Genomic DNA, 15,568 nt, shown 5'->3' with positions numbered 1-15,568 from the left:
ACTCATCTTCACTGCGGCAAAATTTCTTGACATATCAGTGCAGCGCTTAATTTACGGTGATCTTGTACAACATTAGTTGCAATGCAACTATGAGGTGGGTCTATAGAAGTTGTCTCTCAGAGTCGCTTCTCTTCTTATGAGAACAGCCACCCGAAACTTGCAAAGGATGTTACGATATTCAATGACATACCTTCTCGAATCAGTACGTTTCATGATGAAATCAACAGAGTTATTCATGTGAAATTTTTTGATAGCTCACACATATTCTTCTTTAGTGAGGAACATGTCTCCCACTTTTAATTCATCCTCTGATCGTGGATACGATTTATAAAAAACACTGTTGGATGTTTCATCGTCATGCAGATCAATGTTTGTCATATGTTGAGGCGGATTATATACATGGCTTGGAAGTAATGGCGTTGGATGATCATCATCTTCAATGTTGTTGTTCAACATATGATCAACCTGTGTCTCGGTCTCTTCTTCTTCTTCATTAACGATGTTGACTTCTGTTTCTGCTTAAAGGTTGACTTCATCTGAGTTTTCTAAATCAAATTCATCAGATTCAACTTGATTAACTATATGAGATTGCTGAGATGGTATACTTGGTTGAAGAGTAATATATAACTCAATAGAGTTGCAACCAGAATGTTCGTGACTAACAAACATATATTCAACATCTTCATCGTCCTGTACCTTTAGCGGGAAAAATTTACATTGACTATTCTCGAAAAAAATGGATTTTGATACGTGATTTGTGACACAAGACCAGATCCTATGCAGGATTCAATTCATTTTTTCAAATGCAAGAAATCTGAATTTCTCTTTGATCATAAGTCGGATAATATCAGTGTTTCAAAAACAAAACTCGTATAGATCACACTCATATGTCTCACCGTTGCACTGAGCATCGATAGTATATTTTGGTGCAGATGACATTGTAATATTTTTTGTGCAGATGAATAAACTTTTTTTGGTGCGGATGAATTTGTGTTGATTGTAGGATATAATGGTAAGACACTTAAATAGACAAGTGACGTGGCATGCATGCAAGCCCTAGCGCCATTCCAATTGACGCTAGCATGTAATCCTTGTACATGGGCGTCAGTCCATGTGCCGTCTTGCAGACCTCGTAACTTAGCATGCAGATAGCCATGCAGGCGCCAGGCTATGTGAAGACCATGCATGCATGAAAGCCTAGGAGGCGCCATTCCATATGGCACTAGCATGTTAATTTTGCATGTGTAAGCCAAACCATTTGGCGCTAGCATGCAAGAACTTTTATCCATGCATTCAAACTTTTACATGTCTTTGCATGTCCCTCATTATAAATAGCCATGCAAGTCTCACATTTTCCCCTCACCAACAATCACTTCTTCCTCTGCAACAACAACTCTTTCATCTACAACAACCATTATTTCATATATTTACTACAACAAGATGTCTCTCCTCACTATGGTTAATCGCATAGAGGCATAGTTTCAAACATAACAACTTATGTAAGCGTTTAATTCTTGTATTATTTTTCTAGAATAATTTTTTATAACGATACTTATTTTGTTGTTTATTTTTTATAAAGTAAGATATTTTGTTGTTTCTTTTGTAGAATGTTTCTAGGTTTCGAACTCGGGTCCACAAGTTTGTACACATGAACCCGATGATTCAACAGTATGTCGAACTCGCCGATTTTGGACATATAAGAAAAATAGTGTCTTGGTCGGTGGATACTAAATTTATTCTTGCATTATGTGAAAGATAGCATCCCGAGACACACACATTTTGGTTTTCAATCGGTGAATGTACAGTGACGTTAGAAGACGTATACATGTTATTAGGATTGCCTATCGAAGGTAAGGCGGTAAATGGTAAAACTAACTATGCGAATTCAATTTGCATGGACCTCTTGGATGCTGATTTGTTAGATGATAACTCGAGAGGTCAATGTATATTTTACGCCCCAACAACATTGTCAGACCGATTACTCACAACCCCTTATCCATCAAAATTTCCGATCCACAAACACACAAACCTACAACCCTAACATGCCAAACACCCAACCACAACACCAAGAGCATACCCCGTACTGATAACATGAAATAATATCACATTTTTGGACTCGATTTAATTAAATTATATTATTATTCACTTCAATTTATTTCATTTTATTCGATACTACTTGGTATTTTTCCTTCTATTTATCTCAGGTAGCTTATTTGAAGCACAAGTGAAAAAGGAAGAAAAGGAGGTGCAAAAAGAAATGAAGAGAAGCAATTTCCCCAAACACAAGCCCAACCCAAAAGTACTAGCGCTGAGCCTGTGACGAGCGCCACACATGGTGTGACGAGCGTCACGCCCTGCTGCCTTGTGTTACGAGCGTAACACATGGTGTGACGGACGTCACACCATTCTCCTATATTTTTTGCTTCAGAAGCGCAACAGAGGCACGTTGAAGCCTATTGTTACGCTTGACCCTTGGAAACGTGAAGACCACTTTTACGGAAGGAGTTTTGGAAACCGTTACGAGTAAACTAGTATAAATAGTCACTTCCTTCCAACCCTAAAGCTCTCTCTCTCTCTTCTTCGTGCTTTTTCTCTTCCAGCCGTGCAAGCATACTTTACAGCATTACTTTTTACAGTTTTTATTTTTCTTTGCAATTTTTATTTTCTTTTCCAGTCAACCTTTCAACACTTAATTAATTTTTCACACAATAGTTTCTACACCGGAAACTATTGTGTATCTTTTATCGGATCTAACCTTACGTTAGACCCTAGGTTTTTTTTCCTTCACTTTTATTTTCCTGTCCGATTGAAGAATTCAAGAACAAATCCAACCGGTCTGTGGTGGAGTGTTCAAGACTCTATTAATTATTCAGGTTCTTTAATTATTGTTTGAATTTATATATGCCCTGCTTTATTGTTTATTTACATTATTTGCCTGAGATGTTTCTATTTAAGCATGATGATTGTTTAGATCTGTTTAGCATGTCTGGCTAATTTATTTAGGTATCGGTATGTAAAGTAAGCGGAATGAAGGAATCAAAACTAAGTTGGCTTAATTACGTTTAAAAATAAAATCACTCTTTTTATGGTCTCAATTTACAGGTTTAATACCAAGGGTTTTTGTACGAAAGTAAAAGACTAAAGAAGTTAAAATCAATAGAACGAAAGTTTGAGTCTTTAACTGGACAGTGTAAATTGGACATTAATTCTAGATCAGGGCGAAAGCAATTTTTAGAGTTAATTAAATTCTAACCTTTTTCAAAAAGTATTTTTAAAAGTTAAATGTGAGAACGAGAGTTAAGCATTTGAATTTAATTATATAATCTAAGTCAACAGAGCGAGAGTTTGAGACGAGGGTGTTTAAACGATTAGTATTTTCTTAAAAAGAGTTTCTATAGATTCTATTGTTTTCAAAAAGTGATTTTGGACTTAACTAATAAGTGACAGCTACGTTAATAAAAAGTCATGGTCTATTCAACAGAGCGAGAGTTTGAGAGAAGACTTTTAATCAATGGTGTCCACTGAAAAGATTTATTTTAAAACCAAGAAACCAACGAAGACTTGATTCCCTAATTACGACGAACTACATACCGATATCCGCTTAATTGATATTTAACCTAGATCTTATTTTAGTTTTAACTTTTCCCCCAAATCATCAAAGTAACATCCGCCTTAGCTTTACGAAGTAACCTTAGAAAACGGTATATCGATTCATAAGTCCCTGTGGGATCGATATCTTTTAAAACTACGCGATAGAACTGTGCACTTGCAGTTTGTACCCCAATTCGACTCATAAAGTCGCGATCAAGTTTTTGGCGCCGTTGCCGGGGACTTTTATTTAGTCGATATCGTAACTCTTCTGTTACGCTGTAGAGACTAAGGCAATTTTTATTTCTTCTTTTTTCGTTGATTTGTATGCCACACACTCGCTCACAAGGCGAGCCGTTTAACTTACGAATCAACGACATCGAACTATATCTCCGAGTCTTACGGCGAATTCGGGAATATCGTGCGGCAAACAATCTCCCTCCTATCGAAATTCCTGATCGCAAAAATCTTCTTCCTTCACCGATACCCGAGATGGCAGAACCAGCTCGTGCTCTTCGAGATTACGTCGCTCCATCGCAAGATGAGCCGCATTCGAGTATTGCTCCACCCGCAATCGAAGCAAACAACTTCAAACTTAAACCTTCACTGCTACAGGCAGTGCAACAGAATCAATTCTCTGGAAATCCTACCGAGGATCCAAACCTTCATTTATCCGTATTTGTCCAATACGCTGATACTGTTAAAGCTAATGGTGTCACTTCAGAGGCAATTCGACTTCGTCTTTTTGCTTTCTCGTTAAGAGATAAAGCTAGAAGATGGATTCAGTCTCTTCCTTCCAACTCAGTCACAACATGGAATGAGTTGAAGAAAGTCTTCCTTGCCCGATACTTTCCTCCGAGCAAAACAGCTATGTTGAGAGCCCAGATAAATGGATTTAAACAGAAAGATAACGAGTCTCTTTTCGAAGCATGGGAAAGATACAAAGACATGATGAGACTTTGTCCACACCATGGTTTAGAGGACTGGTTAGTGATTCATACCTTCTATAATGGTCTCTTGTACAACACAAGGTTAACAATAGACGCCGCAGCAGGTGGTGCACTTATGGATAAACCTTATGCCGATGCTTATCAACTTATCAAAAGCATGGCCCAAAACCATTATCAGTGGGGAAGCGACCGAGCAATGGTAGAGAAAACTCAAACGAAAAGTGGCATGTACGAGATAAGTAGCCTTGATCATGTTAATGCAAAAGTGGAAGCCCTTGCCCAGAAAATTGAAAGTTTGAATGTATCACCTCCAACCACCGTGGTTGCCGTAACTCAGAATTGCGAAGTCTGTGGAATCCAAGGTCACACTCCTGCAGATTGTCAACTCCTAACAGGAATCCAAGCAGAACAAGTGAATTATGCCCAAGGAAATCCCTACTCGCACACCTATAACTCAAACTGGAAGAATCATCCTAATTTTTCATATAAGAATAATAATGCTTTATACACACCAGGACAAGCTCCAAATCAAGCCCCAGCTATACCTCCTGGATATCAAAAGCCGACCCCATCTACACCTAACAATAATGTTCCTAGGAAATCCAACTTGGAAATAATGATGGAGAACTTCATAGCTTCTCAACAGCAAACCAATAAAGATTTCTTAAACCAGAATATACACACTAGCGAACAAATCAAACAACTAGCAAGTAAAGTAGATGCCTTGGCTACCCATAACAAAATGCTGGAAACACAAATATCACAAGTAGCTCAACAACAAGCGCCTACTGCTGCCCCAACTGGTGCATTTCCTGGACAGCCCCAACCTAACCCGAAAAGCCACGCTCATGCAATCATACTAAGAAGTGGAACGGAAGTGGAAGGACCAGTGGATCCAAGAACTGAAAACCAAAACTCTAAAAAGTCAACTGAGGAAGAAAGTAAAACTAAGGAAAAGGAAGAGAGTAATAAGGAAACCGTAGAAAAGAAAGAACCTTATGTACCTCCTCCACCTTATAAACCACCTATCCCTTACCCTCAAAGGCTTATTAAAACCAAAGATGCGGGCCAGTTTAAAAAATTTGTTGACCTACTAAAATAATTAAACGTCACAATTCCGTTTACAGAAGCTATTACGCAGATGCCCTCATATGCTAAGTTCTTAAAAGAAATTCTTTCTAATAAAAGGAAACTTGAAGATAGCGAAACTGTTACACTCACTGCTGAATGTAGCGCTATAATCCAGAATATGCCTCATAAACTTAAAGATCCAGGTAGTTTCTCTATACCCTGTCACATAGGAAAATTTGTCATAGATAAAGCCTTATGCGGCTTAGGAGCCGGTATTAGTGTTATGCCCTTATCCATATGCAAGAGACTTGAAATGGGAGAATTAAGACCAACTAAAATGTCTGTGCAACTAGCAGATCGTTCTGTTAGATATCCTGTAGGAATTCTCGAAAACATTCTCGTGCGCATAGGTCAATTCTACATCCCAATCGATTTTATAATTATGGACATTAGAGAAGATGAAGTTACACCCATTATATTAGGAAGACCATTCTTAGCAACTGCCGGTGCAATCATAGACGTAAAACGAGGACGACTCACTTTCGAAGTAGGAGAAGAGAAAATTGAGTTCATTCTTTCCCAATTTTTGAAAGCACCTGCAATAGAAGATACATGTTACTTCATGGATATCATCGATAAATGCATAAAAGAAACAGAGTTAGAAAATGACAAATCGTCTGACTATCTTGTAGAAGACAAACTCAACCAATATTTAGCAATAACACCGGACCCTACGCAATGCCTTAAGAAACCAACCCTAGACCTGAAAACACTTCCCAAAAATCTGAGATATGAATTCCTAGACTTAGAACTTGAACGACCAGTGATAGTTAATGCAGACCTAGGAAAGCTCGAAACCGAAAAACTCCTACATATCTTAAGAAAATATCCAACCGCACTAGGGTACAACATCACCGATCTTAAAGGAATAAGTCCTTCTATTTGTATGCCCCGCATCATGCTAGAAAAAGACTGTAAAACTTCCACGGAACATCAGAGGAGACTAAACCTGATCCTGAGTGAGGTAGTAAAGAAGGAAGTAACCAAGTTATTAGAGGCAGGTATCATATATCCTATATCTGATAGCAAATGGGTTAGTCCTGTACACGTAGTACCAAAGAAAGGAGGTATAACAGTTATCGAAAATGAAAAAGGAGAAACTATAACCAAACGAATCGAATCGGGATGGAGAATGTGCATTGACTATAGGAAACTAAACAAAGCAACCCGAAAAGATCATTTCCCTTTACCATTCATTGACCAGATGTTAGAACGATTAGCAAAACATTCTCATTTCTGCTATCTAGACGGTTACTCAGGCTTCTTTCAAATACCAATTCATCCTGATGACCAAGAAAAGACAACATTCACGTGTCCTTTTGGCACTTTCGCTTATAGACGAATGTCGTTTGGCTTGTGCAATGCTCCTGCAACCTTCCAAAGGTGCATGATGGCGATATTCGCCGATTTTCTCGAAAATATCATGGAAGTATTTATGGACGATTTTTCCGTATGCGGACAAAGCTTTGAAGAATGTCTTAAAAACCTAGAAAGAGTTCTAGAACGATGTGTAAAAGTAAACCTAGTACTTAATTGGGAAAAATGTCACTTTATGGTACAAGAAGGAATTGTTTTAGGACACATTATCTCAAATAGAGGAATCGAAGTAGACAAAGCCAAAATAGAGGTAATCGAAAACCTTCAACCTCCGAAAACTGTGAGAGAAGTACGAAGCTTCTTAGGACATGCCGGTTTTTACCGGCGGTTCATTAAAGACTTCTCTAAAATAACTAAATCTTTAACCGGACTATTGATGAAAGATGTTGAATTCATCTTCGACAATAAATGTTTAGAAGCATTTCAAACGCTTAAACAAGCATTGATCTCCGCGCCCATAATGCAGACACCAGATTGGAACGAACCATTCGAAATAATGTGTGATGCCAGTGATTACGCCGTGGGCGCTGTTTTAGGACAACGAAAGGATAAAAAGCTTCACGTCATATATTACGCAAGTAGAACTCTAGATGAAGCACAAATGAATTACGCCACAACCGAGAAAGAACTTTTAGCAGTAGTATTTGCACTAGATAAATTTCGTTCCTACTTGGTCGGAGCTAAAATAATCGTTTACACCGACCACGCTGCTATCAAGTACCTCTTAACAAAAAAGGATGTTAAACCTAGACTCCTAAGGTGGATCCTGTTGCTACAAGAGTTCGATCTGGAAATCAAAGATAAAAAAGGAACTGAAAACGTAGTAGCAGATCACCTCTCTAGACTTGAAAATCTGGAACCGGAAACAACATCGATCAACGATGATTTCTCGTACGATAAACTTATAGCTACTTTGGAAGAAAATAAAGCTGATAAAAAGGTAGAAATCACCTTAGCTATATGTGCTACACCATGGTACGCTGATCTCGTCAATTATTTAGCTGCCGGAATAGTTCCACCTACTTTATCCTACCAGCAAAAGAAACGATTCTTCTATGACATAAAACACTATTACTCGGATGACCCGTTACTTTTCAAAAGAGGCCCCGACGGTATTTTCCGTCGGTGTATACCTGAAGAAGAGGTAGAAAATATAATCCAACACTGTCACTCCGCTCCTTATGGTGGACATGCAAGTACATCCAAGACCTGCTCCAAAATCCTACAAGCCGGTCTTTATTGGCCAAACATATGGAAGGATGTGCATGCGGCTATCAAGAAATGTGATAGATGTCAACGCATAGGAAACATATCTAGACGTGACGAAATGCCACAAAAGGGCATTTTGGAAGTAGAAATTTTCGACGTGTGGGGGATAGATTTCATGGGACCTTTTCCACCTTCTCTCGGTAACAAGTACATACTCGTAGCGGTTGACTACGTATCAAAATGGATTGAAGCTATAGCTTCTCCAACAAACGACACACGAGTAGTAACTAGACTCTTTAAGAATATAATATTTCCAAGATTTGGTGTCCCAAGAATAGTAGTCAGTGATGGTGGATCGCATTTCATATCTAAGGTACTCGAAAAACTACTGTTTAAGTATGGCGTAAGGCATAGAGTAGCTACACCTTACCACCCTCAAACCAGTGGGCAAGTGGAAGTGTCCAACAGAGAAATCAAACGAATATTAGAAAAAACAGTCGCCACCTCAAGGAAAGACTGGTCATTGAAACTACCAGAAGCTTTATGGGCGTATCGAACCGCTTACAAAACTCCCATAGGGACAACCCCATTTAAGCTTATTTATGGAAAATCCTGCCACCTCCCGGTAGAATTAGAACATAAAGCCTACTGGGCTATTAAAAATCTAAATTTAAACTATAAGGCCGCCGGTGAAAAGCGAATCCTTGATATAAACGAATTAGAGGAACTCAGACGAGACGCTTACGAAAATGCCAGAATCTACAAAGAAAGAACAAAATAATGGCATGACAAGCGCATATCAAGGAAAATCTTCAAACAAGGCGATACAGTCCTGTTATTCAACTCTAGGCTAAAGTTATTTCCGGGAAAACTACGATCTAGATGGTCAGGTCCTTTCCAAGTCACCAATATTTTTCCCAGTGGAGCGGTGGAAATTAAAGGAAAATCCATTGAACCGTTTATCGTAAACGGGCAGCGTCTAAAACATTATCATCATACAGAGAACCTTGAAGATTCACACGTCCTGCACTTAGACGTAGTGCCCCAAAATTCTATAGATTGATATTTGATAGTGTTTATGTCGAGCTTGCGACATTAAACAAAGCGCTTAGTGGGAGACAACCCACAAATTTTCTTTATCTTTATTTTTATTTCTTCTTTAATTATTCTTCTAAATTTTATTTAGTATTCATTCTTAATTTATTTTAACTCATAAAATTTTTATTCTTTTCTTCTTTCGGCATTTGGCCAAATCCTGACTAAAACTCTTGTTTTTCTTTTCTCTAGCTAACACTAACCTGATGGGACAAATTGATCGTATGGGTATCAAATTCAGAGGGAAAGCTCAGAAATAAAAGTTTGAGGAACTAGCAGAGAGAGAGATGCTACCTAGTTTGTATGCTGATGATTGGGCAATGACTGCCCTTGGACTAAGAGAGAGTGTCTTGTATTTGCTAAGTCAAATAGGGTGGGAAACCACTCCTATCCGTAGACAATTCGTCACTTACCGGAGACTGACTCTAGAATTCCTTAGTTCTCTGATCTATCTACCCAGCCATGGAAAAGGAATAAGCAGAGGTTTCATCCAGTTCAGAATGTTCAATATGGAGTATCAATTTAACATTCAAGATTTTACCAACCTTTTGGGTTTCCCTACCTCTTTTGATACATTCACAGTGAGCCAAGAAGAACTTTTTGAATATAGAGAACTTGAACACTTTTGGGGAGGCTTGACTGGAAATGACGATCCCGAGGAACATGAGTTTCTTTCTGGAAACATACATAACCCGACCTTTCGTTATTTCCATAAGATCCTGGCCCACACCTTATTTGGGAAGAAGTCAAACAGTACCTCAGTTTCACGTGATGAACTCTTCATCATATTTTGTACTTCCCAGAACCGTCCAGTAAACGGTGCCACTTTTATGTTGGCAAATTTTGACCACCTTATCCAAGATGAACGAGCACCAATTCAAATAGGCGGCTTGATAACCATGATTGGTAATGCTATCGGACTACGTCATCCTATGCTTGACTTAAGCCCTTTCTGTCGCATTGCGACTATGAGTATACCCTTCCTCTTCAACACTATGTTTATAGAAAACCTAGGGTCTGAAGAGTTTGAGCTTATAATTAACAACCAAGTTCTTTGCCTATTCACCTTGCCTAGTCCAAGGACTAGTGTTCATAACCGCAATAACTGGCTCTACAACCTGAACGGAATACCCTTTCCTGCTAGATCTACTGAATCCATCTAGGACTATGAGATTTGTGACGACCAGATCCCTTATGCTGAATCTGACCCTCAGACGCCATCTGGTTATTATGATATTGATCCTCCTCCTCAACCTGTCCCGACCGAAGAATCGGCAATACCCGATCTTAGACATCATATGCCCGGAGCTAATTATAACACCACCATTCAGGCTTTGATGTCAGAACAAGACGCCCTGAGAGAAGAGTTAGCTAACATGGGACAAGAATTTCTGGGATACATGAACAGTATGACAAATCAGTTCCACGAGTTGCTAAACCGTGTTAACTCCTTTGCTCCTCCGGCCAGAGATCATGCAGATGGATAGAAGTTGTTTTTCTTAGTTACTTAGTTTTAGTTTAGGTTATTCATTAATTTTGTTTCAAATTATTTTAGTATTTGTTTTTCTTTCGCATGTTTGCTTTTGTCTTCCAATGTTACATTATGATTATTTTATGAAGCTATTGATTTATTTTACTTTATTATGACCTATGCGACTATCTATCAATAATGCTCTCTACTGTTGCCACCTACATGACTTATTAAAGAAATATATATATATTGAAAGTAGAATAGCATGCAAGGCAATTTAAAAGTATAACAATAGCAAAATAAAATAAACATAAGTATAACTAAATAATAACTACAGTATAACGATAAAAACAAGGTACGTTGCAAGAATGACTGTGTGACGAGCGTCACACAATCCATTACGGTCGTCACACCAAGTGCCTGTGACGCCCGTGACACCCCTGTCACGAGCGTGACACCTATAGGCTATGTGAACGTTACCAACCGTTGGAGAGACGACCGTTACACCACCCATTTTTTTACCTTCCCCATTTATTCACATTTACCCACATTTATTTACTTTTCAACCACTCTCTTTCCAACTTCCAAATCTTTTCCTATAAATACCCACCATACCTTTCTTCATACACCACAAACCATTCTATAAAATCAATTTCATTTCCCTTCTCTCCTTATTACCTCTTTCAAACCACTTATCGGTATGGCGGGAAACCAAGATTTCGGAAATATCATCTTCTGATCCGAAGATGAAAATTATCAAAGGGAGCAGTTTGAGCGTTTCCAACAGCGAGGCGTCCAATCCACCAGGTATCCTGATTTACATTGTTTACAAGAATTAGGATTACTTCAAGGTATAGAATGGATGCTCCGCCTTGCTGATTTAACCTTTCTTTGCACTCATAATCAACCTACCTACCACACTCTCACCTTAGAATTTTTAAGTTCTTATTCGTACAACACTCCTACCGGTGAAGACGAGTACTTAACCGGTACCGCAACCTTCCGCATGTTCAACACCGAGTACTCCCTATCCCATAACCAATTGAGCACCATGCTACAATTCCCTATAGAAGGTCAAGTCCACCCTAGGATACCTCCGAACTCCTAGTGGCATATAAACGCCTTCGCCCTCTTTAGAAAAATTTCTGGTGTGGAAACCAACAACTGGGATGTATTACTTGCTTCGCATATACATAACCCAACCATCCGGTACTTCATCCGCATCCTGCAAAACACTATTTTTGGTCGACCGAACAACAACAAAGTCAACGCCAAGGAATTATTTTTCCTCCACTGCGTCTTTGCAGCAGATACACAGGTAAACGCTGCCTCCTTCCTATTTCATCATATCCGCACCCTATGTGTTAGAGGCCGTCAACCTTTTGTAATCGCTGGATTAATCACCACCATAGCACTTGGCTTAAATCTTGGGGATCGACTTCAGAATTTACAATCTCTCCCACCCCTATTGATGGATATAAGCTACTGTCGGTCCAGCCGCCTAATCAAAAATAGAGTAGGCGGAGGGTATTACCTTATGGTGAACAACCAGGAGGTCCCAAGTGTCGTTTTACCCAACATCGCCCTAACAGATGTCACCAATCCCAACCGCCACATCTATGATCTGAATGCTCCCGAAGCTACCGAACCTACACAAGCAAACCCGCCTTCAGACGAGTTTGCAGAAATGGAGCAAGGTGATCAGGTTCCTGCCCAACAATCAGTCCCGCTCAACCCTTCCGATAATGCAGCTGGTCCATCCTCACGACGTCGTCGACGAAGAAGGCCAGCAACCAACGACGACATCATGGATGCTATCGATGGTATGCAAGCGCAGAATCTCGAAGTGATGCAGATGATGCGCCAGATGCAACAACAACAGGAAGCAAGAAATGCCATAACCGACCAGCGGTTCGTTGAGTTGCTCAGCAGGTTTGACGACTTAGAAGTACGTCAACGATCACCAGGTCCAAGAACCAGAGGCGGCAGACAACATTGATTTTGTTTTCCTTTTCTTTTTCTATTTCTTTTGTTTTCTTTGAAACATTGGGGACAATGTTTCATTTAAGAGTGGAGAGGAAAACCTTGTCCTTTAAATCTTCCCTTTTCAAGTATGTTATCTTTCCCTTTTCATTGTTATTTCCTTTTCTTATGAATATAAAAAAAAAATTATTATAATATATATTTATTTTAAGTTAAGTCCCTAGTGTGAAAAATTTCCATTATCTATTCCCTCAAATTTTCATGAGCCATAACAAAAATTTAACACAATCAATAAATATAAAGGTTGCTTATTTTACAAAACTTGAGTGAAATCAAGACAAAATTATTACCATACCAACGCTCTAAACAAACCTCAACATGTTAGATCAGAAAAGTACCTATTATACCAATCCCTTGAACTTTTAATTTTATAGTAACCCCGAGTAGTTTATACAAGAAGTCAGCACCATCTTAATAGCAAACTACGTGGAAGGCCGATGAATATAAGTGAATGATTCCCAAAATAAAAAATATATATATCAGGAAATGCACTAACTAAGTTAGGTGATCCTCACCAGATCATTTAATCTAAAGGCTGCATATCATATGAGAGCATAATACGAAAAATCCATTATGAGTTGGTTCAGCAGGTATCTGGTGCTGAACTTGGTAGGGCGGACTACGGTCCGATCCCCCGCAATTTGCAATGGACTAAATAACGAAGTTATCCGACTTATGTACCAGAGCTTCTAGCAAAAAGGGGATCAGAATCACTAACCGGTCACTCCACTATGTGCGCGAAACGATAAAGGGCTTAATGTGATTTCGCTAGAATGAAAACGGGTGAAATAAGAGTAAAAGAACTAGGCTGGTTATAATAGCATGACTCAAACTGGTTTGCATGAGGTAAGGTTATCAGATGTTGTAACGGTAGTTCTTGATGTCAAGATTAGACTCAGGTTATTTCTAAACAAGGTTTACCTGCAACCTAGTACGAATTGATGTGTGTTTTGAAATTTCATCTGGCCAAATTTTTAAAACGATTTCTATACTGTATCTTGCTTGAGGACAAGCAAAGATCTAAGTATAGGGGAGTTTGATAACATGAAATAATATCACATTTTTGGACTCGATTTAATTAAATTATATTATTATTCACTTCAATTTATTTCATTTTATTCGATACTACTTGGTATTTTTCCTTCTATTTATCTCAGGTAGCTTATTTGAAGCACAAGTGAAAAAGGAAGAAAAGGAGGTGCAAAAAGAAATGAAGAGAAGCAATTTCCCCAAACACAAGCCCAGCCCAAAAGTACTAGCGCTGAGCCTGTGACGAGCGTCACACATGGTGTGACGAGCGTCACGCCCTGCTGCCTTGTGTTACGAGCGTAACACATGGTGTGACGGACGTCACACCATTCTCCTATATTTTTTGCTTCAGAAGCGCAACAGAGGCACGTTGAAGCCTATTGTTACGCTTGACCCTTGGAAACGTGAAGACCACTTTTACGGAAGGAGTTTTGGAAACCGTTACGAGTAAACTAGTATAAATAGTCACTTCCTTCCAACCCTAAAGCTCTCTCTCTCTCTTCTTCGTGCTTTTTCTCTTCCAGCCGTGCAAGCATACTTTACAGCATTACTTTTTACAGTTTTTATTTTTCTTTGCAATTTTTATTTTCTTTTCCAGTCAACCTTTCAACACTTAATTAATTTTTCACACAATAGTTTCTACACCGGAAACTATTGTGTATCTTTTACCGGATCTAACCTTACGTTAGACCCTAGGTTTTTTTTCCTTCACTTTTATTTTCCTGTCCGATTGAAGAATTCAAGAACAAATCCAACCGGTCTGTGGTGGAGTGTTCAAGACTCTATTAATTATTCAGGTTCTTTAATTATTGTTTGAATTTATATATGCCCTGCTTTATTGTTTATTTACATTATTTGCCTGAGATGTTTCTATTTAAGCATGATGATTGTTTAGATTTGTTTAGCATGTCTGGCTAATTTATTTAGGTATCGGTATGTAAAGTAAGCGGAATGAAGGAATCAAAACTAAGTTGGCTTAATTACGTTTAAAAATAAAATCACTCTTTTTATGGTCTCAATTTACAGGTTTAATACCAAGGGTTTTTGTACGAAAGTAAAAGACTAAAGAAGTTAAAATCAATAGAACGAAAGTTTGAGTCTTTAATTGGACAGTGTAAATTGGACATTAATTCTAGATCAGGGCGAAAGCAATTTTTAGAGTTAATTAAATTCTAACCTTTTTCAAAAAGTATTTTTAAAAGTTAAATGTGAGAACGAGAGTTAAGCATTTGAATTTAATTATATAATCTAAGTCAACAGAGCGAGAGTTTGAGACGAGGGTGTTTAAACGATTAGTATTTTCTTAAAAGAGTTTCTATAGATTCTATTGTTTTCAAAAAGTGATTTTGGACTTAACTAATAAGTGACAGCTACGTTAATAAAAAGTCATGGTCTATTCAACAGAGCGAGAGTTTGAGAGAAGACTTTTAATCAATGGTGTCCACTGAAAAGATTTATTTTAAAACCAAGAAACCAACGAAGACTTGATTCCCTAATTACGACGAACTACATACCGATATCCGCTTAATTGATATTTAACCTAGATCTTATTTTAGTTTTAACTTTTCCCCCAAATCATCAAAGTAACATCCGCCTTAGCTTTACGAAGTAACCTTAGAAAACGGTATATCGATTCATAAGTCCCTGTGGGATCGATATCTTTTAAAACTACACG

General features: G+C 38.3%; 1 non-coding gene across 1 annotated transcript; it reads right to left on the bottom strand.

The window, feature by feature from the left end:
- Positions 1 to 4,458: 4,458 nt before the first annotated feature.
- LOC127133212 (small nucleolar RNA R71) lies at positions 4,459 to 4,565 on the bottom strand. The gene has a single exon (XR_007807202.1). It is a non-coding gene; the product is annotated as a small nucleolar RNA R71 (small nucleolar RNA).
- Between the last annotated feature and the right edge of the window lie 11,003 nt (positions 4,566 to 15,568).

The sequence above is a fragment of the Lathyrus oleraceus genome, chromosome 3 (genome assembly GCF_024323335.1).
Source record: "Lathyrus oleraceus cultivar Zhongwan6 chromosome 3, CAAS_Psat_ZW6_1.0, whole genome shotgun sequence".
In the NCBI taxonomy this organism is placed as follows: Eukaryota; Viridiplantae; Streptophyta; class Magnoliopsida; order Fabales; family Fabaceae; genus Lathyrus; species Lathyrus oleraceus.
Note: the sequence above shows the minus strand (reverse complement) of the source record. Positions and strands in the feature narration are given on the sequence as shown.